We start from the raw sequence: 25,306 nt of genomic DNA on the forward strand, positions 1-25,306 counted from the left end.
TTTCCCCTGTAGTTTTATTTGGCTGTTGTTCTTCACATCCTCCTTCGATGGCTGCATACAGCACTATGGAATCCCTTGGCAGGACAGATGGTTTTTACATATAGTGTAAGTAATCTCCAACCTTGGCTCTGGTATTCTGCTATCCTGACTCTTGCAGAGTTCCCATTGATATAATGGAGTGCCTGATATGGCACTTAAGTAAAAACAATGAAGTATTAATGCCTATCAACACAGGTTTATGGAAAATAAATCCTGTCAAACTAACTTGATATCTTTTTTGATGAGATTACAAATTTGGTTGATAGTGGTAATAGTGTTGACATAATATACCTAGCCTTCTGGTAAGCATTTGACTTGGTACCACACGATGTTTTGATTAGAAAAACTAGAATGATATAACCGTAACATGGCACACCTTAAATCAGGGATGGGCAACCTACAGCCAGCGGGCCACATCCGGCCCGCCAATTTTATCTGGCCCTTGAGCTCCTGCTGGAAAGCAGGGTCTGGGGCTTGCCAGGTCTGGGCTCGGCGGCCGCTCCGTGTGCACATGCTGCAGCTCTGCGTGGTTGCCGGAAGCAGCGTCATGTCCCTCCTCTGGCTCCTGTGTTTAGGGGCGGCCAAGGGGCTCTGCGTGCTGCCCCTGTCCCAAGCACCGCCCCGCAGCTCCCATTTGCCGGGAACTCAAATCCCTTAACCACAGAACCCAAACCCCAGAGCCCGCGCTTCCAGCCAGAGCCCTCATGCTCCCCCACACCCCAATTCCCTGCCCCAGCCTGCACCCTGAACTCCTCATTTCTGGCCCCACCCCAGAGCCTGCACCCCCAGCCAGAGCCCTCACCCCCTCCTTCACCCCAACCCAAATTTTGTGAACATTCATGGCCCACCATACAATTTCCATACCCAGATGTGGCCTTTGGGTGAAACAGTTTGCCCACCTCTGCCTTAAATGGATAAAATGCTGGCTAACTGATTGGTCTCCAGATGTAACTATAAATGGGGACGCATCACTGAATGGGTGTGTTTCTAGTGGTGTCCTGAAAGGATCGGTTCTCGGACCTACACTATTTATCAATGACCTGGAAGAAAAGATAAAATCATCACTGATACAGTTTGCAGATGACACACAATATGAATTTTAATATGGCTAAGTCTGAATCTATACTTTGAGTAACAAAGAATGCAGGCCATATGTACAGGATGGGACACTCTATCCTGGAAAGCAGTGACTCTGAAACAGATTTGGGGATGGTGGATAATCAGCTGAACGTGAGCTCCCAGTGTGAAGATCTGCCTAAAAAGGCTAATGCGATCCTAAGATATATAAACAGGGGAATCTCAATGAGGAGCAGAGAGGTTATTCTACCTCTGTATTTGGTACTAGTGTGACCACTGCTGAAATGCTGTGTCCAGTTCTGGTGCCCACAATTCAAGAAGGATGTTGGAGTGTAGTGGCCTTGTTATACAGGAGTTCAGACTGGATGATCCCAATAGTCCCTTCTGGCCTTGGAATATATGATACAGTGACATCAGCAAGTCCTCCTGTGCATGTACAGAAAGTGAAATATAGGACTTGAGATCTGCCATGCAGATCCAAGAGGAGAATGTTGCCTTCTATGAAGGCATCTATTCTGGGCATATAGAAACTATACAACGATCAATCAATTTGGCATTCAATGTTGAGTTAATGAGGGGTCATAACCCATCAGACATGGAAACCACAGGTTTACATCATGCTGAGGTACGTAATGAGTGGTAGTCCAAACTTCTGGTCTGAGGGTTGTTTGATGGCCTTATGTGCAATTAGAAGTGGGCCTGAGCTGCTGTGTTGTGATCCATTTCCAAACTTCTGCAACATTTGGGGATTTTGGTGAAAGTGTTTTGGTCCATTTTTGTGTGGAAGGATCTGAGGGGCCTCTGTCCCAGGTGCCTGCTCTATGGAAAGTGCCATCCTGGGGGACGTCTTTGTTAAAATCTTGCAGGAGAAGTTTGGAAAACGAATGGTTCACATCAACACTCACTTGAAGTGACAATGTCCAAATGGAATGTTGGCCCTTGAGTCAGATAGCTGGGGGAATGGGACAACCCTGGCATTTTGGAGGCAGAGTTTATGGCAGTAAATGTGAACTTGGAAGTCATCTACCTGCTCTGTGTCTCAGTTCAAGATCTGTAAGACAGAGATAACAGCTGTTTTGAGATATTGTTAGTGAAAAATAGTTGATTTTATTTTGCCCCTGTGTTTTATGGAGCAAGCAACTGATTATTCAAAGGGGATCTCAGTATAAAAAATAATTATCTTTCTTTCTGATGAAAAACAAAAGTACTTTAAGTGTGAGGTTCGCCCATCCTTACTTAGTTGGGGACCAGTTCAGAAAAGCACCTTAAGACCATGCTTGACTTTACACTTTAATGTATCTGACATCAGGGGGATAGGGGGGAGAAATTAAGCATGTACTTAACTTTAAGTATGTTCTTAAATTCTTTGCTGATTTGGGACTTTGATGTCCAGTCGTCTTTCTGTCCCCTCATCCTTTCTCATCACTACTTCCAAGTCTATAATGAATAAATAAATCATAAACCGAGGTCATTTGTCGGTGGAATGGAACATTGTTTATGTTGAATCAAGTTTTATGTTTTGTTGGCATTGAAAGCAACCTGATTCTTTCAGGTGCAGAAGCCCAGAGTTTGGCTGCATGAAAAGAACATGTGGATTGATCAGATCAAATTCTTACATTAATTCACACACTTTTTTTTTTTTTTGGTGACCAGAAACATTATCTTGGTCCGTCCAGTATGGCATTTCTTTTGGTCTGACGCAGACTTGCAATAACTTTATTGACAAGGCAAGGCATCGTAAACGTTGCCAAAATGGTTACAGGATCAAACAACTGTGTGAGGATAAGTAATAGGCTTATGTGGGTTTGTACCATGGGTCAGATCCTCAGCTGGTGTAAATCGCTGTAGCTGCAGTGAGCTAGCTGTCTCTAGTTTGTACCACTGACCATTTCTGCAGTGGCAGTTTGCCACGGGTGGTTGTTCAAGTTGTTTTGCTTCGTCCAACTTATACAGAGTGTTTTGCCCTTGCTTTTTAACGGGAAGCCATTTGACACTGTACTGATGGTTGGAACAGATGTATTCTTGTTGACACATATATTTGTTTAAGCGGCGCCTCTGCAATATGGCAACAGGGCTTGCAGTTAAGGTTCTGGACTGGCACTCTGCAGATGTGGATTCAGTTTCTGTCTTGGTCATAGACGTCTGTGACTTCAGGCAAATCACTTTGCCTTGTTTCCTTACCTGGGGAATGGAAATACCTTTGTCTCTTAAGCCTGTAAACTCTTCAGGGCAGTGACTCACTCTTACGACACTGCGCTTAGCCATGTGCTGTAATTCACTCCCCTTTAAGGCCCCTTTACTTTGTCAGAGAACTACAATGGGAGGATAGCATAAATGAGAACCAAGCCTTCATAGAATCATAGAATATCAGGGTTGGAAGGGACCCCAGAAGGTCATCTAGTCCAACCCCCTGCTCGAAGCAGGACCAATTCCCAGTTAAATAATCCCAGCCAGGGCTTTAATCCCTCTGGGCTAGATCCACAAAGATACTTAAGTGCCCAGTTGCCTCTTTGGGCACCTAAGTCCAGCATTTAGGTGCCACTGATCTTCTCAAAGCCGCAGCTCAGCTGCTGCCCAACTAACCCTGCAGAGAGACAATGTGGGTGAGGCAATATTCTTTATCGGACCAGCTGTTGTTGGTGAGAGAGACAAACTCACCCATCTTGTCTCTCTAACATCCTGGGACAGAAATGGCTAGAGCTGCTCTGCCTATCCCGGTAGACACCGAAGTTTCTGTCAGTGGGCATGCACAAAGCTGCCTAAATCCTGATGCTGCCCCACAGCTACCAAGCTGCTCAGAGCCTTAGCTTATGCCCTAGCCCCAGCATGATTCTCAAGTGAGGCATGCCCCCACCTATCCCCCAAGTGGGGCCTGTGTCAATAGGTATTCTCAGAGCATGCCTATGGGACTGGGCCTCCAAGGTTGGGATTTTTTTAGGCTGCTGTCTGTATGGGAAATATCCAATAGCCCCTGGTTAGGCACTCAGCTAGGACATGGCAGAAACAGATTCAAATCCTTACTCTGCCTGCTTCAGAGCAAGGACTTGAACCCAGGTCTCCCACCTCTTCGGGGAGTGCTCCAACCACTAATGTATTTGGCAGGGGGCGGGGGATCATCTCTCTCAACCTCTCCTCTTGAAGCTACTCCACCTTATATAAATGACTACCTATTCGTAGGAGCAGGGACCTGAAATCATGTCCCAGGTGACTGCCTGAACATCACGCCGTAGAGTCAATCTTCCCCTCCGACCCATGACACTCTCTTCTCACCCCTCCGGCCAGGGAGGCCACTGGCCCAGTATTATACTGGACAGTCCTCTTTTTGAGAGGATTGTCCCCTGTTCGATACTGGGACAAAGCTGGAAATGGTTTGGTCCATATGGAAGACACCATTTTTAAGAACGCATTGCTCCGCCCCCTCCAGTGTGACCTCGGGTGCCCAGTGAGACCTCGGGTGCCCAGTGCGTGTGAGGTCCTGCCAGAAGGGGCGGAGTCATGCTGGCAGGAGCGGGCCCATGCGGTTCCCGGAAGTACTGGAATGTCTAGTATTCCAGGAATATGCAAGTGGCCACTTTACTCCAGGCTCTTTGTCCCAACCTACTCCCCATGCCGGTCTGGGAATCTGCGTGGGAGCAAGGTTCTGAAGGTCTGGATCTCTTTGTAAGGTAGGAGCTTTAGTGCAGTGTCTCTCTACAACAACCATGTCCTCCTTCCATCTACACGGAGTGTTAAAAAATAATGGCTTGATCCAGCAGGGGGGAGCCAGTTTTGTTTTATTTTCAACACTAGGACAGTCCATGATGTCTGGATCTAAACTCTCCCCAAGTTCTGTAAGTCATACTGGTGAGGTGGGGAGGGGTTGGATCTGGGATTTTGATTTTGCTATCAATCGCGGTCTCTGTAGCAGACAAGTGTGGATCTGGATCCAGATCCCTGCTTTCCCAGATCTCAGAGGTCGCGGGGTTTCGGTCCTGGTCCATCTGTATTTCATTTCCTAGAGCAGGCTGCATGTCTCCACAGGCAATTTGCACAGAACCTGGGCTGCTGGAAAAGCCTGTCAAACCATGAGAGCTGCATCAGTGCACTGGGACGATTGTCTGACACTCGCACATGTGTGAGGCTGAATCAGGAAAGCAGAGCCCGTGTGCTGACAGCTCTGCGAAGCCAACTGGTGGAGCAGCTAAGACCCTAGTCCCAGTGCTGATGAATGTTCAGCTACAGCTTTGTCCTGTGAGTTGTTGGGCACACTCAGCTTCCATTTAAATCAATGGGAACTGACAATGCTCAGCACCTTGCATGATTGGGGCTCTCGGTGCTAAGGGCTGGTCTCTACACATTTTGTGCCCTACCTCAATTGATTTAAATTGGTGCAACCCCCCTATGTCTAGACATCTTTAAATCAGTTTAAGAGTGTCTACATTAGGGGATTGCAATCAGTTTCCAAGCCAATCAATTTCCAAACCATTTTCCTTGAATGGGTGCACAAATTGTGTATACCAGTCCTGAGGGTCATATAGCTCTTACTCTGTGTCATAAAAAGGTGCAGGGACTGAATTTTTGTTCTGTATCTGCACAGCACCTAACACAGTTGGGTGGGGCTCCTAGAAGCTGCAATACAAATAAAAGTTGGACTAGGTCTAGGGTTGTAGTGAAAAGTTTTGCCCTCTCTCTCGCCCTCTCTCTCTCCCCATACAATCTATCTATCTATCTATCTATCTATCTATCTATCTATCTATCTATCTATCTATCTATCTATCTATCTATCTAATCTTTTCTTGTTGACATTGAAAATTTTGATAACTTTTTTTCATTTTGTTGGGTGGAAGTTTCAAAATATGAAACTTGAGCAAGAACTTTTGGTAACCAGTCTGGCTAAGAGGTGAAATGATGAGCTCCAAACCCTGCAGATACCGTGTTGTATAAGACACAAAGCACCATGAATAGCAGCATGCCTGGCAGGTTGCAATAGCCTATGGAAATGTACACGTTTTCCAAACCCTTAAGAGACTGAAATGATCCCCAAATTGCCCCTATGAGCTTAGACATGCATGGAAACTAATGGGACCCAGCCAGGAACAGATTTTCCCGGATAGCAGGTTAGTGACCCAGGGAGCAGTGTTGCTTCAGTCCTGGCTTTCTGTGCCATAATTACTGCACTTGTCCTGGTATTATAATTCTTTTTGGACTTCTCCCACAGGTCCCCTGCCACTGCCTCTTCTCCTGACCTTTGTTGCTTTTTTGGGAAAGGTCCAGTAGGACTTTCTTTGTGCTGAAAGCTGATCTAGCAGCCGAGCAGGAGGTTTCAGCCTGTGTGAAGAATTCAGAGGCAGGTTTCTCAACTTCTCGATGCATAAGCCAGGCGAGCATATGGCCCTAAATCCTATAAGCCTGGGCACTTAGTGGTGATACAATAGCACTCCACGGGCTCCTTTGCATAATGCTGCTGTAATGTAAGGTGTGTGCAGCAGGGAGGGAATGGGCTTTGCTGTCTTATGAACCTGGCAAATGTCCACCGCACACTCAGTGCACTGATGCGCCCGGGTGACTGCGTGTTCTGCCTCTCTGGGGCGAGCCCCACTGAAGGGACGTAAAGCTCCAAGATGCCTGCTCAGAGGGTTGCTGGGAGGGGAATCTGGATTGTGCCAGCCGCAGAGCTGAGAACTCCCCCCACCCCCCACGACTGAACCAGCAAGGTATTGAAAGCATCTGTCTACACTGCAAGTCTCTGCGCCCACATTGTATATTTTTACCCTAAGGCCCTGATCCTCTAGTGGGCGCTGAGCACCTCTGGTGAATGGCCCCCATTAACTCCGACACCTCCAAGTAATAGTCCCTAAGATCCTGTGGGATTTTTTTGACTGCTTGCTGATCAAGCAGTTTTCTGCAGGGGTTTATAGACTAGCACCGCCCCCTTCTTCCTTGCTCACATGTCTTGGGGCTGGGGGCAGAGGTAGATAATCCTTTACATTTACCAGTCCATTAACTATTGTGCCTGTAAAAACACTGAGTGTGTCACAGTTACTTCTGGCTCTGTTCCCTCCTGCCTATCAACTTGATGGAAGATAATGTGTAACGGGATATCCTGGCAGCAGTGTGCTGTTGACACCGCAGAGAAAGAATCCAGGGCTGAAGTGCCACTCAGGTTACTGATGAGTTGGAAAATCTACCCACTCATGAGGGTGGTGACAGCTTTGTATACAAACCCTTGCTGCCCACAATATTGAGATAGCAGGGGCTGAGGGTCTACAAGTGGTTGATAGGCAGGGGCTTGGGGCTGGATGGGGTGGCTGGAGGTCAGGGGGGTCATGTCTTTTTTAAACACTGATGCCGAGTAGTGTAAATGGAAGAAGTTATCGGCTTAAGATAAATCAAATAAGATATATATTTACTGCACAACTCATCCTTTGTCAGTCAGCACGAGAGGCATATACAGAAGCAGAGAATACACATCACATGGTGCCTACTAGTTCCTCTAGCATGGTACATCAGAAATTAGACTAATGCGCTCCAGCAAGGCAAGTGCCAGGCAGCATGGTCCAATTGCTAGGGCACTGAGATGGGAAACCCGCGTTCTGTTCCTGGATCTGACCTTGAGCTGCTGCGTGACCTTAGATAAATCTCTTCACCTCTCTTTGTCTTGTCCGTTCAGTTTATAAATGCTTCAGGGTAGGGAGAGTCTCTCATTATGTGTTTGTTAGAGCTGGTTGGGAATTTTCTGTCGGAATGATTTGCCAATGGAAAATACAGTCTCCATAACACTGAAATTTTTGGTTTGGCAATTTTGATTTTGCCCCAGAAATTCAATTTTCCACTGGGAAAATTGAAAACTGTTCCACTGGGAAAATTGAAATGACATATTTCATTTCCAGTCAGCTCAACCTAAATTGGAATATTTTGTTTTGTAATGACTTGAAATGTTTTGTTTCAAATAAGTTCAACAGAACATTAAACTGCATTTTTCTATCAGCACATTGCCTTATGGGAGTTGAAGTTGTGGGTGCCATTCTCTCTTATAGGACAGGTTCCCAGGAGGACTACATTTCCCATAAGACAATACACTGACCTCCCTCTGATGCATCTGCATGGTGCATCATAGAATTCTAATGGCTCTGGGTGCATTATGGGAGATGTAGTCCAGCCAAGGAGCCTGACCCATAGGGGAAAATGAGGACATCAGGTTCCCAAACTACAACTCCTATGAGGCAGTGTGCTATTATGGAAAAAATAAAGTTTAATATTGAGCTGACTTGAAATGAAGCATTTTGGATCAGGTCAACAAACAGAAAAATAACATTTTGATTTTGGGAATGTTGAAATATTTTGTTTCAATTGCAAATTTTGAAACAAAACTCTGTGAAATTTCCTAATTGAAATTTTTTTGAATTTCTGTTCCATGGAAAATTTCAACTTTTTCTCCCAATTTGAGATTAAAACAAATGTTGAAATGTCAGAATTTCTCGCAGGATGGAAATTCACCCAAATTTCACCCAACTCTATTGTTTGTACAGAGCACTTGGGGCCGCCACATGCTACCATGGCAGTAATAGGAACTTACCTCTGAAAGGGTTATGGCTGAGCCCAAACTGCTGGGAAAGGACTAGCAGTGCCAGGGTTATATGGATCTTGTAGAATGGAAACTGTCTGAGGCCGGAGCTGTCTCTCACTTTGGTTCATATGCAGTGCAGGGCACATTACTGATGCATAGTAATAATTGGATTCTTACAAAGCAGGGCTAAAAATTGGTCTTGTCAATGCCAGCATGCTACTTGACCTCAGTTAAGCTATTAAGCCAAGGTCTCTTCTCCCCATCTCTGGTGTCCCTCCAGGAGGAAGTTAAAGATTGCACAGCACATTTCCAAAAGAGCAGATCATCACTCACATGTCCCGGCCAACGTATCCTCACTCAACAAAAGCAGGTTCAAATGTCCAAGGCTGCATCTGAACCAAATTCCTTTCTGCTCCATTCCATGTCTAAACAAGGTGAATGTCCAACACTCTTGGACTTCAAATGATATGTTTTCTTCACAGCTGTCTCTGTCTGTAGCAGCAGGCATGTTCCAGATGAAAACCCTCAAGTATATTCTGCAAACAAAGTAACAATAACAACCACCAAAAATCCATAATGACAACAACAACCAACAACCCCATGGAGACAGGCTACCTCGTGGTACATGGTTGTACATGACTAACAATTAAATTCTCTGGCACTTAGCAACCGTAATGTGATGGGACCTGGAGGTGACTAGAAACTGATGCTAAGCTCCCACCCTTAAATTTAATATTAGATTTAGGCCTGAGCTACAGAGATGTGGGGTTTGGTTTGGCCCATTCTAGGGGTAGGGGACAGTCTTAAAGTTCAGATCCAGATTTCCAAAAAATTCAGAAATGGTTTGCTCCAGGGTCTTAGTTCAGGCCTACAGTGCCGGAGTGCACTTGCCCCGCACTGGTACTGGAAAGGTTAACCCCACCCTTTGAGCCAAGGAGGCCACTCCCCGCTTGGCCCTGCTGGGCACGCTCCGGCTGGAGACCATGTATAAAAGGGAACAGCTCAGCTCATTCCAGGCTGACTGCCGAGGAGGGAGGACGCACGCTGTGGGTTCCAGCCTGGGAACTGCTGAGACCCCAGATGGTGGAAGCCAGAGATGCCGAGACCCAGGTGAATGCCCAAGCTCCTGTGCATGGCCCAAGGAGTGATGAAGCTGCTGAGAGTCACACAGGCGAAGGAGCCCAAAGACTTCAGAGACTCCAGGACCCCTATGCCAGGGGCAGGGTAGGAAGTAGCTCAGGGGGAATTATTCATCTTGCTGGGTGGTGCCAGCATGTTTGGGACAGATCCCCTGCTGATGACCCAGGGGTGAGTGCACTTGCCATTAGCAGGGCCCTGAGCTGGGACCCGGTAGAGCTGGAAGGGCCCAGGTCCCCCTACCTGGCCGATGCCCCCCCTGCCAGGTGGTGGCCCACTCCCTTGACCTGCCAGTAGGCCACACAACCCTGCTGAAGAGGGCAGCCATACTGATTCTGGCCAGTGAGCCATGCAGCCGTGAGAGAGAGAGGGTGGTTATATTGACTCTGGCCGGTGGGCCACACAGCCCCGAGGGAGAGGACGGTTATATTGACTCTGGCCATTAGGCCCCATGGCGCTGAGAGAGAGGAGTCATATTGACTTTCACCCCTGGGCCATGCTATCCCGAGGCAAGGGGTGATCACACAGGATCAGCTGTGGGGAAATAATAACCCTCACCCCACCCCAAAAGGGGACGGGGCGCACTTGCCACGCAACACCTACTTATAGTAATAGTTTTTTTAAAAAAGCTAATTGCCAACTTAAAAAGGAATTGTAGCAACTCTGAGACCACCTAGAACTTCATGTCTGTCGCTACACTGCGCACCGTGGTTACTCAAAACAGGATGGCAATAGCAGGGACTCAGATCCACTTGAGCTCCAGGAAAATTGTTGTCAGCCACTGAGAGTATAGGTTTTATGATACACAGTTAAGCAGTTTGTGTTTCCTTCCAGTAGAAAATAGCGGCACACATACACACTGGCTAATTAACTGCAACACATAATGAGAAGTTGGACCATATCACTTGGTGAAATGAGAAATCTATTGAAGCGGCACTCAGCAAGCAGAGCCAAGGGTGGCGTTCTGCAGGAAGAGTTGTCACTCAATGTGCAGCTGTAGTCAAAAAAGCTAACAGACTGCTGGCAATCATTAGGGAAAGATAATAAGACAGAAAATATCATATTGCCGCTATATAAATCCATGGTACGCCCACATCTTGAATACTGCGTGCAGACCTCGTCGCCCCAACTCAAGAAAGATATATTGGAATTGGAAAAGATACAGAAAAGAGCAACAAAAATTATTAGGGTTATGGAACGGCTGCCGTATGAGGAGAGATTAATAAGACTGGGACTTTTCAGCTTGGAAAAGACATGACTAAGGGGGGATATGATAGGGGTCTACAAAATCATGATTGGTATGGAGAAAGTAAATAAGGAATTGTGATTTATCCTGTCTCATAACACAGGAACTAGGGGTCACCAAATGAAATTAATAGGTAGCAGGTTTAAAATAAACAAAAGGAAGTATCTCTTCACAGTCTTCCTGTGGAACTCTTTGCCTGAGGATGTTGTGAAGGCCAAGACTATAACAGGGTTAAAAAAAGACCTAGATTAGGTCCATCAATAGCTATAATCCAGGATGGGCAGGGATGCAAAAGCATGTTCTGAAGTACTCTGAGCCTCTACTTGCCAGAAGCTGGGAATGGGCGACAGGGGATGGCTCACTTGATGATGACCTGTTCTGTTCATTGCCTCTGGGGCACCTGGCAGTGGCCACTGTTCTGGTCTGACCCAGTTTGCCTGTTCTGATGTTCACTATTTGCAAAGGGTACCTGGGGGGAGGAATAGTTCAGTGGTTTGAGCATTGTCCTGCTAAACCCAGGGTTGTGAGTTCAATCCTTGAGGGGGCCATTTCAGGACCTGGGGCAAATATTGGGGATTGGTCCTGCTTTGAGCAGGGGGTTGGACTAGATGGCCTCCTGAGGTCCCTTATAATCCTGAGATTCTATGAACTGAAAGACAACTTATTGGGGAGAAGAGGAGAGAATTCTAATGGAACAGCTGGATAAAGAGAAGAGGAAAAATCGTGTGTTCACAAAGTCTGTTATGCCCAGACTGTCTCTTCATTGTAACTGAAAGAAAACAGTAGCAATGTTGAATCCCTAACCGTAGCAGGTGGCATTTTCATAAGCATCTGTCTACATAGCCATGGCACAGACTTAACTGAAATCTATTTTAAAATTATTTAGTTAAGTCAGTGCAAACTCCTGCCTGGATGCTGGTTAACACTGGCTGTATTGGTTTTGCATTCATCAGTGAATTTACTGTGCAAGCTACACCAATATGAGCCAGGTTCAGACACATGTGGCACTGGTATAAAATCATACCTTTAGTTAAACTGGTGCAACTTTGTGTGTGAGTGACAGCCGCTCCCGTGGGTGACGTACGGTGGATTGAACGGGGGATGTCCGGAGCGAAAAGCATGAGCAGCTTACACCTTGCACTAGCTCTCTGAAGCTGGGACTGTAATGCTTGTACCCTCTGTGGACTGGGCAGAGTGGGGGGCCTGTAACACGCCCTCACCAATGGGTTACATATCGACCAGAACTACATGGGCTAGGGAGATTTTCAAAGGCGCAAATGGCAGTTGTGCTTCAATGCGAGTTAAGGGATAACATTTTCCAAAGCACAATTGTGACGTAGGAGCATCTGAAAATATCACCCTAGGTGCCTAATCACCATTTGTGTTCTTGAAGCTCTCCTAAATACCATCAGCTTTCAACAGGACTTTTGCTCCTAGATCACGCAAGCACCTTGGAAGATCCCAGTCCACATCAGGGTTTCAAGTAAGATCCCTACGGTCATGGCAGTCATTAAAGGTTCCATGATACTTTGCATAAGGGCTGGGGGTATGAACCTCAGTGTCCTGCTCAGACTCTAACTCAGAGAGTTACATACGATATATTAAATTCCACCTCCAGTGTCAACGGGATACTGTAGGCTTCACTTGCTGTGCAAAATGGTAACACCACTGTGTAAGTTCAACAGCCGCTGCCTATGTACCCCAGAGGTGGCTGCATTTCAGTGGTGGGTAACTGATCGCTGAGCAGTATGTGACATTATCTGATTAGAGTATGGCCATGCAAATCATTGTTGCTACCACTGTCATATAATTTCAACGAATCTTCTACAAAGGCCAGAAAGGGTTAAGCAGCTTGTAGGCTAATTGACCCAGATTCAACCTTTAGGGACATATGGGTAGATAATGTTTGTGTTTTTGTGTGTTTACATATCTATTGTTAGAGATTAACAATGTAATGGAACAGTCCCTGTCTATGCTGTATTCTGTTAATTCAGAGATCAAAAGGACATCTTAACATTTAAATGAACTGTAAACACAGTGATATCACTGATTCATCCCTCTTTGAAATGTATAGCAAATCACCTGCGAAGAGTGGAAAAACAGGCAATTGCCTTATGTTAATCTGTGTAGCTAATTACTGGGGATGCTTAGGAAATAGGTCTACTTCAACGTCTCCATGATTGCCTATTGGTCGCCTAAGAACTCCAACCTGTCAAGAGAAGGCCTGGAACTGTATAAAAACTCTTGGGTCCTGATCCTTTTTATCTCAGATCTGCTTGATGCTTCATGCAGGGGAAGTTTAAGTCAAAAGGCTGAGCTCTCCAGTCCCAACTGGATCACCCTGAATATGGACATTGGACTACAACCTATGAACTAATTCTGAAAGAACTCTTTGCAACTACAAAGCTCACCATCTCTACTATGAATCTGATCTCAGAATTGTACTCATGTCTGTATGTATATTGCTCTTTTAACCAATACTCTCTCTCTTTTCTTTTTTAATAATTTTTAGTTTAGTTAATAAGGATTGGCTGTAAGCGTGTATTTCGGTAAGATCTGGAATATTCATGAAACTGGGAGGTAATGTGTCCGATCCTTTGGGATTAGTAGAACTTTTTTATATGATGAATAAGATTTTCAGTAATCCTGGTATTTGACTTGGGTCTCTGGGTGGAGGCCTAAGGCTGGGTTACTTTAAGGGAACTGTGTTCTTGGCTTCTGGATGACCAGTGAGGTATTATAGAAGCTGTTTTGTGCTAGTTTGATAAATCTAAGTTTTGGGGGTTGCCTGCCCCATTCTTTGCAGTTCACCCTGATTGAGTGACCTCAGTGAGGCTCCCTGGGTCTCCAGTCACACAGTATAGTGCACATTAGTCCACAAATGTTTGCCGTTATTATTTGCTGTTATTATTTAGGTTACTATCTAATAGTGCGGTACCTAGGAACCCCAGTCAGGGATCAGGGCCCCGTTGGGCTAGACACTGTACAGACAAATAGCCAGGAAGACACTGTCTGCCTCAGAGAGCTCAACATTCCCCATGTCACATAGGATACGACAGGTGGATGAAATAGAGCGATGCAGTGAGGGTGAGTTGGGAAGATGAGGTAACTGTAAACCAGAGTTTAGCATAAAAGCAGACATCCCAGCTCTGCCATTCGCCGAAACTTCTTTGTGACCCTTCTTTGTGATTAAAGGGTCTGTAGAAACACAGAGTCTCCTGCTTCTTTGCTGGTTGTATTTTATTTAGTAGTATTGTTATTTATTTATATTACTTTAATAGAAACACCTGGGATGGGCTGCTTGCCTGCTCGCCTGTAGCCTTCACGCTGACTTTGGCTGGCTTACTGTATATTCCACTTACTCAGACTTTCTAATGCAAACTCTGTAGTGAACTATTTAACCTGCTGGACTGGAGTTAGCTAAACTCTGGAGTGGCTTGTTCATTCACTGGAGTGGATATGCTGTTGCATTATAGCGGTTGGGCAATCCTTGGCTAGTTGCTTGATTCAGTAAACTATTAATTTCATCGTCGGGTTCCAGCCATGTGCTCCTTGCATTCTTTTGGTCACGGGGCATCTTAAATAATCTAACCACTAAACTGATTCAAAGAAATGCCCTGGCAAGGCCAACCGGGACTTTACCATTAAACTTTGAGGCTCATCCCCACAACCCTCCCTTTCCTGCTTTGAGTCTCCACTTGTAAACCAGGAGTGAATCTGACACAAAGATCATTAGCCTGGCTTGTTTGTGCGTGCATCCTACTGAAACTAGCTCTCACAAACAGCACTTTGCATGTGGTTGCCAGCCTGGGCTTGTCCTTCCAAGGAGTGGGATGGGGCGGGGGCAAGACCAAAAAAGGACTTGGCCCACCAAGAAAGGGAATTTTGCAGTTTCAGTAACTACTGGCTCCAGAGGAGCAAAGAATGGGATGGGGAAAGGAATTTCCATCACTGGATGATGTTGGTTTTGATATTTGATACAATGAACATTTAAAAAAAAAGAATAGAAGTGATTACCCTACAATGGAGAGAAAGCAACAGTCTGCAGAGCAGGGGGTGGGCAAGGTTTAGGAGAGCTGTAGCCAATCCCAGATATGTGGGAGAAAATACAGAGGCTCAGCAATATACTTAGCACTATGCTGAAGGTAGCAATCGCTGGGTATTGGTCAGAAATGGAACTGATCGGGATCCAATACAATACAGTATTATCATACATATTATAATACAATAACATTTATTAAACCCACAGAAGCCTAACAGACAAATAGGTGTTTGTCTCTAAAGCCAGAATGAAATAAACTTTGGAAAGCTTTTGTTTCCCCGTCCCAGACTTAACCCACATCAGCCCCAGTTTCTAGGGTTGTTTGCAGCCATCCATAATATGAACAGAGGGGGAGTCTTGAGCAGTGCTTAATTTGTAATGAAAGAGGTGCTGGGCTGCAAGGAATTTTGTTATTTTCAGAGCTGATGCAGCAAGCCCAGAGATCCGGGGGCTTGCCAGACCTAGAGATGCCGGGTCTCAGGCCTGGCAAGTCCTGGCACAAATTAAGCACTCGTCTTGAGATGTGCAGCTTCATCGAGAAATCAGCTTTCTTCTATCATATTAGAATGTGTAGGGCTGCTTGAAAAGGGTTCAATGACACGTTTTTCTTTTGGAAAATGCTGTTTAGTTGAAACTGAACCTAGCCACGGGAATGAGTTGATTCAGGCAAAATTTTGGTTTTGAAATTTTTTTTTGAAATGAGTCATTTCAATAGCGTTAAACCTTATCGGGCCAGAACGTTTGGATTTTGTGTTTGTAAGCATTTTTCATTTTGAAACGTATTTTATGTCCTAGTATAAATTATAACCTACTACAAAAAAGGTCAGCATGGGGACAGAATGTTTCAATTGGTCAGAAATCAAAAATATTTCAAAAATTTTGTTTTGCTGGACATTTCAAAGTGATTGGTTTTTGTTCTGGGACAAGCACACATTTTGAAATCACAGAATTTCCCTCAAAAGGGACACTTGCATATTCCGAGCAACAATGGGGATCGAACTCACATCCTCCTTGTCCAAAAGCACAGGCACCTGCTACTAGAGCTAAAGAACAATCTCAGGTAGGTGACAGCAGCATGAAACCTATGATGTAATGTTGGGCCATTCTGACTCTCGCCCGCAGAACATATATGCACCAACCAGATCATTCCTCAGATAAAATACACTATTTTGAAATGGAACGACATCAACATGAACAAAGTACCTTTTAGTTCACACCACCAGGGTCTACATGGGTCAGTTAGAGCACGCTACAATTCACGCCTCTCTTGTTCACTCTGTCGTGCCACGTAGACAAGCCCCAAGAGAGACAAGGGAAAATACAGGATGGGTGAGAGAATACAAGGGGCACCAGTGGGGTGAGAGAATACAAGGGGCACCAGTGAAAAGAAAATGTGATCAGGAGTGCTGATTGACAGTTTCCTGGCTCCAGTCACACGCCATGGATTTACATGGCATATCATGGAGCGGGGGTCAGTATCCGGTGACTCCAGTGGTTGCTGTTACAAATAGTTCATAGAAAGGAAGTTATTGGGGAGATGACTGATTTGGAAACAAGACTAGGAAGGTTTCAGAGGGGTAGCCGTGTTAGTGTATCAGAAAAAACAACGAGGAGTCCTTGTGGCACCGTAGAGACTAACAAATTTATTTGGGCATAAGCTTTCATGGGCTAAGACCCACTTCATCAGATGCATGGAGTGTAAATTACAGTAGGAAGATATATATACATAGTACATGAAAAGATGGGAGTTGCCTTACCAATTCTAACGAGACAATTCAATTAAAGTGAGCTATTATCAGCAAGAGGAAAAATCACTTTTGTAGTGGTTATGAGGGTGGCCCATTTCAAACAGTTGACAAGAAGGTGTGACTAACAGTAGGAGGAAAATTAGCATGAGGAAATTAATTTTTAGTTGGTCACATAAACACCACCCTATACCAGAAACCTACTGACCCCTATACTTACCTACATGCCTCCAGCTTTCATCCAGACCACATCACACGATCCATTGTCTACAGCCAAGCTCTAAGATACAGCCACATTTGCTCCAATCCCTCAGATAGAGACAAACACCTACAGGATCTCTATCAAGCGTTCTTAAAACTACAATATCCACCTGCTGAAGTGAAGAAACAGATTGACAGAGCCAGAAGGGTACCCAGAAGTCACCTACTACAGGACAGACCCAACAAAGAAAGTAACAGAACGCCACTAGCTGTCACCTTCAGCCCCCAACTAAAACCTCTCCAGCGCATCATCAAGGATCTACAACCTATCCTGAAGGACAATCCCTCACTCCCACAGACCTTGGAAGACAGGCCAGTCCTCGCTTACAGACAGCCCCCCAACCTGAAGCAAATACTCACCAGCAACTACACACCACGCAACAAAAACACTAACCCAGGAACCTATCCCTGCAACAAAGCCCGTTGCCAGATCTGTCTACATATCTATTCAAGTGACACCATCATAGGACCTAATCACATCAGCCACACTATCAGAGGCTCATTCACCTGCGCATCTACTAATGTGATATATGCCATCATGTGCCATCTTGCCCCTCTACCATGTACATTGGCCAAACCGGACAGTCTCTATGTAAAAGAATAAATGGATACAAATCAGATGTCAAGAATTATAACATTCAAAAACCAGTAGGAGAACACGTCAACCTCCCTGGACACTCAATAACAGACTTAAAAGTGGCAATTCTTCAACAAAAAAACTTCAAAAACAGACTCCAATGAGAAACTGCAGAACTGGAATTAATTTGCAAACTGGACACCATCCAATTAGGCCTGAATAAAGACTGGGAGTGGATGGGTCACTACAAGAACTACAAACTAATTTCCCCAAACTAATTTTCCCCCTGCTGTTACTCACACCTCCTTGTCAACTGTTTGAAATGGGCCACCCTCATTACCACTACAAAAGTGATGTTTTCCTCTTGCTGATAATAGCCCACTTTAATTGAATTGTCTCGTTAGAATTGGTAAGGCAACTCCCATCTTTTCATGTACTATGTATATATATCTTCCTACTGTATTTTCCACTCCATGCATTTGATGAAGTGGGTCTGAGCTCACGAAAGCTTATGCCCAAATAAATTTGTTAGTCTCTAAGGTGCCACACATACTCCTCATTGTTAAGACTAGGAAGGGTTCATGGAAATGATGAATTATAAAAAGGGGTGAGAGTGTGTGGTGGACAGGAAGTGGGATTTGTTTCAGGGTAGGGGGAAGGGTGCTGGGAGTTGAAGGGTACAGTGAAAAGAGGACTGGGAGGAACGGAGGGAGTAGAAGGAAACTGTAGGTGGGGACCAGATTAATTAGGGCCTTGCAGGTGAGCACAAAGAGTAAGGGTCTGTCTACAATGGAGCTGGAAATGTAATTTCCACCTCAGTTAGATACATTCTTAGGGTTACGTAAGAACGGCCATACTGGGTCAGACCAAGGGTCAATCTAGCTCAGTATCCTGTCTTCTGACAGTGGCCAATGCCAGATGCTTCAGAGGGAATGAATGGAACAGGTGATCATCAAGTGATCCATCCCCTGTTGCCCATTCCCAGCTTCTGGCTAACAGAGGCTACAGACACTCAGAGCATGGGGTTGATGGACCTATCCTCCATGAATTTATCTAGTTCTTTTTTGAACCCTGTTATAGTTTTGGCCTTCACGACATCCCCTGGCAAGGAGTTCCACAGGTTGGCTGTGCATTGTGTGAAGAAGTTCTGCCTTCTGTTCATTTCAGATGGGATCGTACTTGAGGCAGCTAGCCCCTCCCGTGCCTCATGCCAGAGTGCCTATACTTTTATTTTTAGCACCCTAGCTCAATGAGAGGTTGTGTGGCTGTGTCTACCCAAGCTGGAAATTCCACCTTCCAGCTGCAGTGTAGATATAACCTAAAAGATAGGAAGCCAACTAAGAAAGGGGTGACGTGGTTAGAGCAGCAGCTGAGGTAAGCAGAAATAGTGGTCACTTTTTGGATATGCTGGGGGGTGAGAGAGGTGAGGAATGGGGAGACCATAGCAAGAAACAGCCAATGTGTGGGTTCCAGCAGCAGGGAGCACTGAAAATATACAAAACTCCCTGTGGCAGCCAAGAAAGGTGGCAGAAGGTTATGGGCTCATGCCCCAGGCTGGCGTCTGAGCAGACATCTAATGCCTGTCACTAGGTGAGCACTGCACCAGTAAACCTCACCTTTCCGCTGAGACGCTAAGCCCAGCGCCCTTGAAGTTCCCTAGGTGGAAGTTAAAATGTGGAACTTCTTGAAAGAGTGGAGCATATAACCCCTATACCCTGACTAGGGATATAAAAGGTTAACTGGTTATCCAGTAAGCATTAGGCTTACCGTTAACCGACCTAAACCATTAACCCTGGTGGCCCTGCGCTGGAGAGAGGGACCCCAGCTCTGGTCATGTCGCACCGGCTGGTGGGAGCCCAGGCCAGAGTAGCACCATTCCCGGCCGCCCTGTGCTGGCTGGAGCAGCCCCAGCCCTGGCCGCACTGGCTGGTGGGACCCCAGCCTCAGCCACGCTGGCAGGACCTCAGCCCTGGCCGCACCTACTGGAGTGACCCCAGCCTTGGCTGCACAGGTAGGACCCCAACCCTTGCCAGGCCGGGCTGCACCAGCCAGCTGGAGTGACCCCAGCCCCCACCATGCCAGGCCGGCCGGAGCGACATCGGTTAATGGTTGATCAGTTAAACTATATAATTTTAATACTTTAACCACTTAACTTTTTAAACCAATATTTACGTCCCTCACCCCGACCATCACTCGTGGTAAAACGGAGCTTAATAATGTCTCTTCTGAAAGCACGAGGGCAGCTCCCTTTGCTTGCACTGTTTCTGCCCAACGACCAAATTCAGACCCGGTGCAAACCAATGAAATGTCACTGATTGTGCAGCGTACCACAGGGCTGAACACATCCAGAGACTCTGAGTAAGAAAGGGTCTGGTATAAACGCCATCCTACTGGCTGATGTAAGTCAGAATGGCTCTCTCGAAGTCAATAGGCCAAGGCTGATTTATCCCAGATGAGAATCCGGCCTTCTGTTTTTTGTTTGGATAATTATGCCCACAGTGGCCAAGATTAAGGCTCAGGCTTGTTTGGGAATGTCCCGGGTGAAAAGGGCAACATTTCAACTGGAAATAATGTCTCTGTCGCAGGCAGACAGGAGTAACGCATGGGAAGAAGTTGGTATTCCTTTTGCAGGCTCGTGTGATGGGACTGAAATTGTCACATTCCCCTCTGCATGCCTCAAGCGTGGGTGTTAGGTCCTTTTAAGGGAAATAAGAATCTCATGATACTTTGACAGGGTCTTTCACCTGTCTGCGTCTCTAAGCCATCTAAAACCTATCAAGCCCTGTATATGAAGGTCCTCCCTGGTTTCTCTAGCGACTATTTAAGAGGCATCTGCTGGGGCCCAGATCCTGAATCACACCCATATTGTCCTGAATACAGGATCGCAATACGGCTACCTTCCTGTGCATTTCAGCGTCTGACGTGTGGGACCCCTCACGAGTTGCTGCTTAGGGAACGTTCCCCCGGGCTGCAGATCTGAGCTGACTGAGACAATTGGGCTTTCACGGACAGCAGGAGACACGGTTCTCTCTGTGTCCCCTTCCCAGTCCCAGACGTTGCAGTGGGATTTGCCTCTTTCTGCTGCCAGTGATGTACAGCCATGCCCGGTCCTTCAGCAAGTTGTCCTGCAAACAGCAGCAAAACGAGCTTAGGACTTTAAGCCTCAAAATGAAATAAGAAACTAATTTGCCCCACCGCGGTGCTTGCCATCTGTAAGAATTAGTCCCTGGGGGAAATGAATAGAGCCATTATTCCTGCTGTGCTCCTGACTGTGCAATTCCTACGATGGTGAAACAGTAGACAGCAAGAGGAAAAACATAATACTTGTGTGACCGGCCTGCCATTGGCTAACTGGGGTTGTGTGTATCTTATTCATGAAATGAAGAGTTGGACAGACAGCTTAAGGGGTGACAGACTTCAATGTCCAAAATGTTTCTTAGGCACCAAGTAATTAAAGTGCAGTGTGGGATGGATACCAGAGCTAGGAGGCAAGTTAAAGGTTGCTTTATTGATGTCTGAGGCTTGTGAACGACCATGCCACAGTCCATGGAAAATATTGGCCTGTGCCTGCCATCCAATTTATGCCCCCCTCAGAAAATCTCGCACCCCCTTCTGTGTCTCTTGTATTTTTCTTTTGTTGAAAGTAATGTTAAAAGGGATGCACGATGGCCAATTAACTCTCCCTTGTCTATATAAGAATCATCGTTCTTGCCAGGAGGAGGTGGCTGGGTCTAGTTCTTAATCCAGATCCTCACCAGGTAGAAATAATCCTAGCACCCAGTTTAGGATCTGGCCCCCAGTTTTTATCAGAGATGGGCCCAAGCTATGAAGTCAGGTCTGTAAAGTAAGGATTTGAGTCTTAAGTAACTTACTTTATAGTAAGAGAATCAACAAGAAAGAACAAAAGCAGAGAGAGAGAGAGAGAGCACAGTGTGTAGGACTCCTTTGTAATGTTTCATAGTTTTATACAGTTTAAGGCCAGAAGAAACCATTAGATCATCTAGTCTGACATCCTGTATCACACAGGCCATTGACTTTTACCCAGCAACCCCTGTATGGAGCCCAATAACTTGGGTGAGACCATAGCATTTCAGTCCCCAGGAGAGCAAACCATTTGCATGCCACAGGCAGGGAACAGGAGAGGCCTAGGTGCCACCACTGCCTGAGGCCCCTGCAATGGCAGGGAGTTGATTAGGTGAGAGATGCTCAGATGTGCTGCAGTAACTCTGAGAACAAAATGGCTGCCAGCTTGGCCCACAGACAGAGTTCTTCGACATGCAAAGAGGTTGAAAACAGAACACAAAGGGAAAGACGTTTTGAGCTATGCGTGGCATGGTAGTGATGCCCACGGTTGTTACTTATTGTGTTACAACAGTGACTGTGAGGCCCCCACGGAGATCAGAGCCTCTTTGTGCGAGGTGCTGTAGAAACACATAGTAAAAGACAGCCCCTGCCCTACAGCACTGACAATCTACATAGACAAGTTAGAGAAAGGAAGTATTGTTTTCCAGGGGGAGATATGAGGCAGAGGGTAAGTGACTTGCCCAAGGTCACACAGCCCACCTGTGACAGAGCCAATGTTTGAATACCAATCTGCTGAATCCCACTCCAGTGCTTTAGCCACAGTCTCCATGGTCCATTTGCGCCTTGGTTTCTCTTTGGGACTACCAATGACGGCAGTAGAAGTAGCTTTATAGGGTGGGCACATGACTGGATTGAGGACACCACTCTTTTCAAATATGCCCACTAGCCAGCCATCAGAGGGTAACAACCAAACCCTGGCTGGATTTCAAGTGGTGGTGGTTAATCGCCACCACCCCAGTGAACCATCTTGGTGTCCTACCACCAGCAATTCTACCTTGAAATTGAGGCTTACTGGGTCCTGGAAAATGTAAAGTGCAGATGAGCATAAAGATATGTAGCATGGGGGTTATACAGTATACTAGCAAACAGCTTAACACTGGTGGCTTCAAGGGCTCTGGATGAATCAGGGGGTCGTTAATGGGATATAGGCCATTTTCCACCTCCAGGGCAAGGGGTCTAAGTCAAGCATGATCAAAACGTGTTACCATCTGGGCCGTGCAACGATGATCTTTGACGTTCTGTTGGCCCCTTCCCAAAATCACCCACGATGCCCTGGGAGGCCTGGACTGTGAAGCGCAGAAATGAAAGACACCCTCATGGAAACCAGAGAAGGTGCTAGCCAGTTCTCTGCTTCCGGAAGGAGGCCTTTCCCCAGAGAAGAGGTGGATTGTGGCTGTTGCCGTCCGTCACAGGTTGAGCCGTCCCGCGTCAGGGAGCTCATTCTCCTCTTGTGTCACTGCCACATCATCTTTAAAGTGAGCAGCCAGACCTCAGATGGACCCTAGCTGAGCTCAGGGGCTCTGGAGAGCTGTTTGTGTGCATTGCTTCCTTAGGCACTGCACTGGGGTACTCCTGGAGGAGCTGTTAGATTTCTGCACCCTGCTCAGCCGTCCGGGCTTACTGAGTTGTGCTTCTCCTCCTGAGCATGGTCAGCTGCTACCTGCCATGCTTGCAGTGTGCCTCAGCCCTGAAGTTACCTGTACATCTAAAGCTCAGAGATGGTTCGGTCCAGGGTTCCATCAGGGCCCACCCAATGCTTCTTCCTCTCTCCCTTGCTGATACCTTTATGCCTTGTGCGCTTCTCGGTAATTTCTGCCATTGACTACTGCAATCTCTGGCCTCCTCACCTCTCCGATCTCCAGTTTGTCCAAAATACCCCTGGTACCTCCACCTTCCTTTCCTGCCATACCTCTCCCTCCTTCAAGCCCTCCAACCACTTTCTGCTTTGTCCCACTCTGAATTCCAATTTCTCCTCATCCTTCACCCACAAGTTACTGGGCCCAACAGTGTTTGCTTACATTTCAGGGCACCCTGATCCCGAGCTCTGCAGGAATCGCTGGGTGAGATTTTATGGCTTGCATTATGCTGCAGCTCATGCTAGGTGGTCTCAGAATCTATGGACCATTGCCCGTGAGTCCCCGTACAACTGCATCTCCACCTACAGGGCTATCTTTTTCTACTACTGTCTCTCTTGCTCCCTTTTCTCCTTTTGCCTTGCAGTTCCCTTTAGCTTTGCACCTTATTTCAGGCTACTGTGATGGGACTTAACACCCATGACCTGCAAGGCTAGCAAATGCACCCAGTGAGTCATGCTTTGCATATGGAGTGAGTAGCTAATTGGCTCCTAGCTGAGGGGGCAGAGCTAAGCTATAATAAGTAGACTGAAGGAGCTCAGTGGGGGGAGAGATGGCAGCAGAGATGGGTTTCTCTGGCAGAGAGAAGTCCTGGGTTATGCTAACAGACAGAGATAACAGGGGCAGTGCAGGGTCCTGCAACGGAAGCCCCGAGATAGAGTTGCTGCAAGTACAAGGAGAGGACTTCTCTCGCCCAAGGGGGAAGAAGAAGTATCCAGAGTCATCTGGGCTTGTGATCCCCTGAAGGGGTTTGAATCTGATGGCTTGGCCGGAGCACTGAGCCCTAGAGGTTCTGGAGTCAGAGGCAGGCAGCCAGAAGGAGGCACTGAAGACAAAGGTAGTGGCAACATCTTGCACCAACCCAACGGGGTGCTCCAAGGGTGAGTGAGCCCCACCACAGCTACCCTTGGAAATACTTCTGGTCTCCCACTTGCCCTTCCTTTCCTCCTTCTAATCATGCTTTAAAGCCTGCTGTTTGTATTAAGCCTTTTAGCACCACACCTCCTTGCCATCCTACACCTGAGTTCTGATCATAGCGTGTTCTTTTCTCTGACTTAGACCGTACCCTCCTCTGGCTCCTCTGTCTTCTAAGCGATGTGTACATCTGCAGTGCTCCATAAATACTAACTCACCTTAGTTGCCTTGATGATGCAGCATAGACCTGGTTTACCTTGTGTTTCATGGCCAGTGCTGCCTGATCTCTCCTTGGACCCAGCTGGGTCATGTCTGATGCTCTGGGTATAGCCCTTGGACCTGCTTCATCAGTCCTGGAGAAGACCTATTCTCTCATCTGCTGTTGCATTCTCCTCCTCCCTTTCTGCCAACGTCAGATTGCTCCATGACCCCCATTTCTGAGGGGTTTGATATTCTACTTTTCAATGACCCAATTGATGGGGATGCCAACACTTTTCTTAGGAAACTCCTCCATATTATAATACACCCCACTCACTGCTAGGAAATTTTCTGTACTATCCAGGCTAAGCTTTCCTGTATTGAACTGCCTCCCATTGCTTCTAGATCTATCCTGTTTTATTCTTGTCCCAATGCCATGCTGGCAGAGAATGGACAATCCGGGCCTGTCTTTACCTCTGGTATCCTCCCGCCTTCTGAACAGAAGGATTCTGCAAGGCTCCAAGATTATGAGACACATTTCCACGCATAGGTCTAGTGGTTCTGGTAATTCTCCAAGGGAGGGAAGGGAGAAAATATATGGTGTTAAGCAGACAGGCAGTGCTGTTGTTAGTGAACTGTTTGGGGGGTGATGTAATGTTCTGTGATATAATATTCCCGTAAGGAACGTATGACTTTGGGTCACAGGTTTGAGGGAAGCCATGCTGTTACAAAACGTAAGGGCAGTTCTAAGCTGCAATCACGTGGGTCCTATTTTCCAAGTTGGGTGTGTGTGTGCACCCATGTGC

This window comes from Lepidochelys kempii, chromosome 2 (genome assembly GCF_965140265.1).
Source record: "Lepidochelys kempii isolate rLepKem1 chromosome 2, rLepKem1.hap2, whole genome shotgun sequence".
Lineage (NCBI taxonomy): Eukaryota > Metazoa > Chordata > Testudines > Cheloniidae > Lepidochelys > Lepidochelys kempii.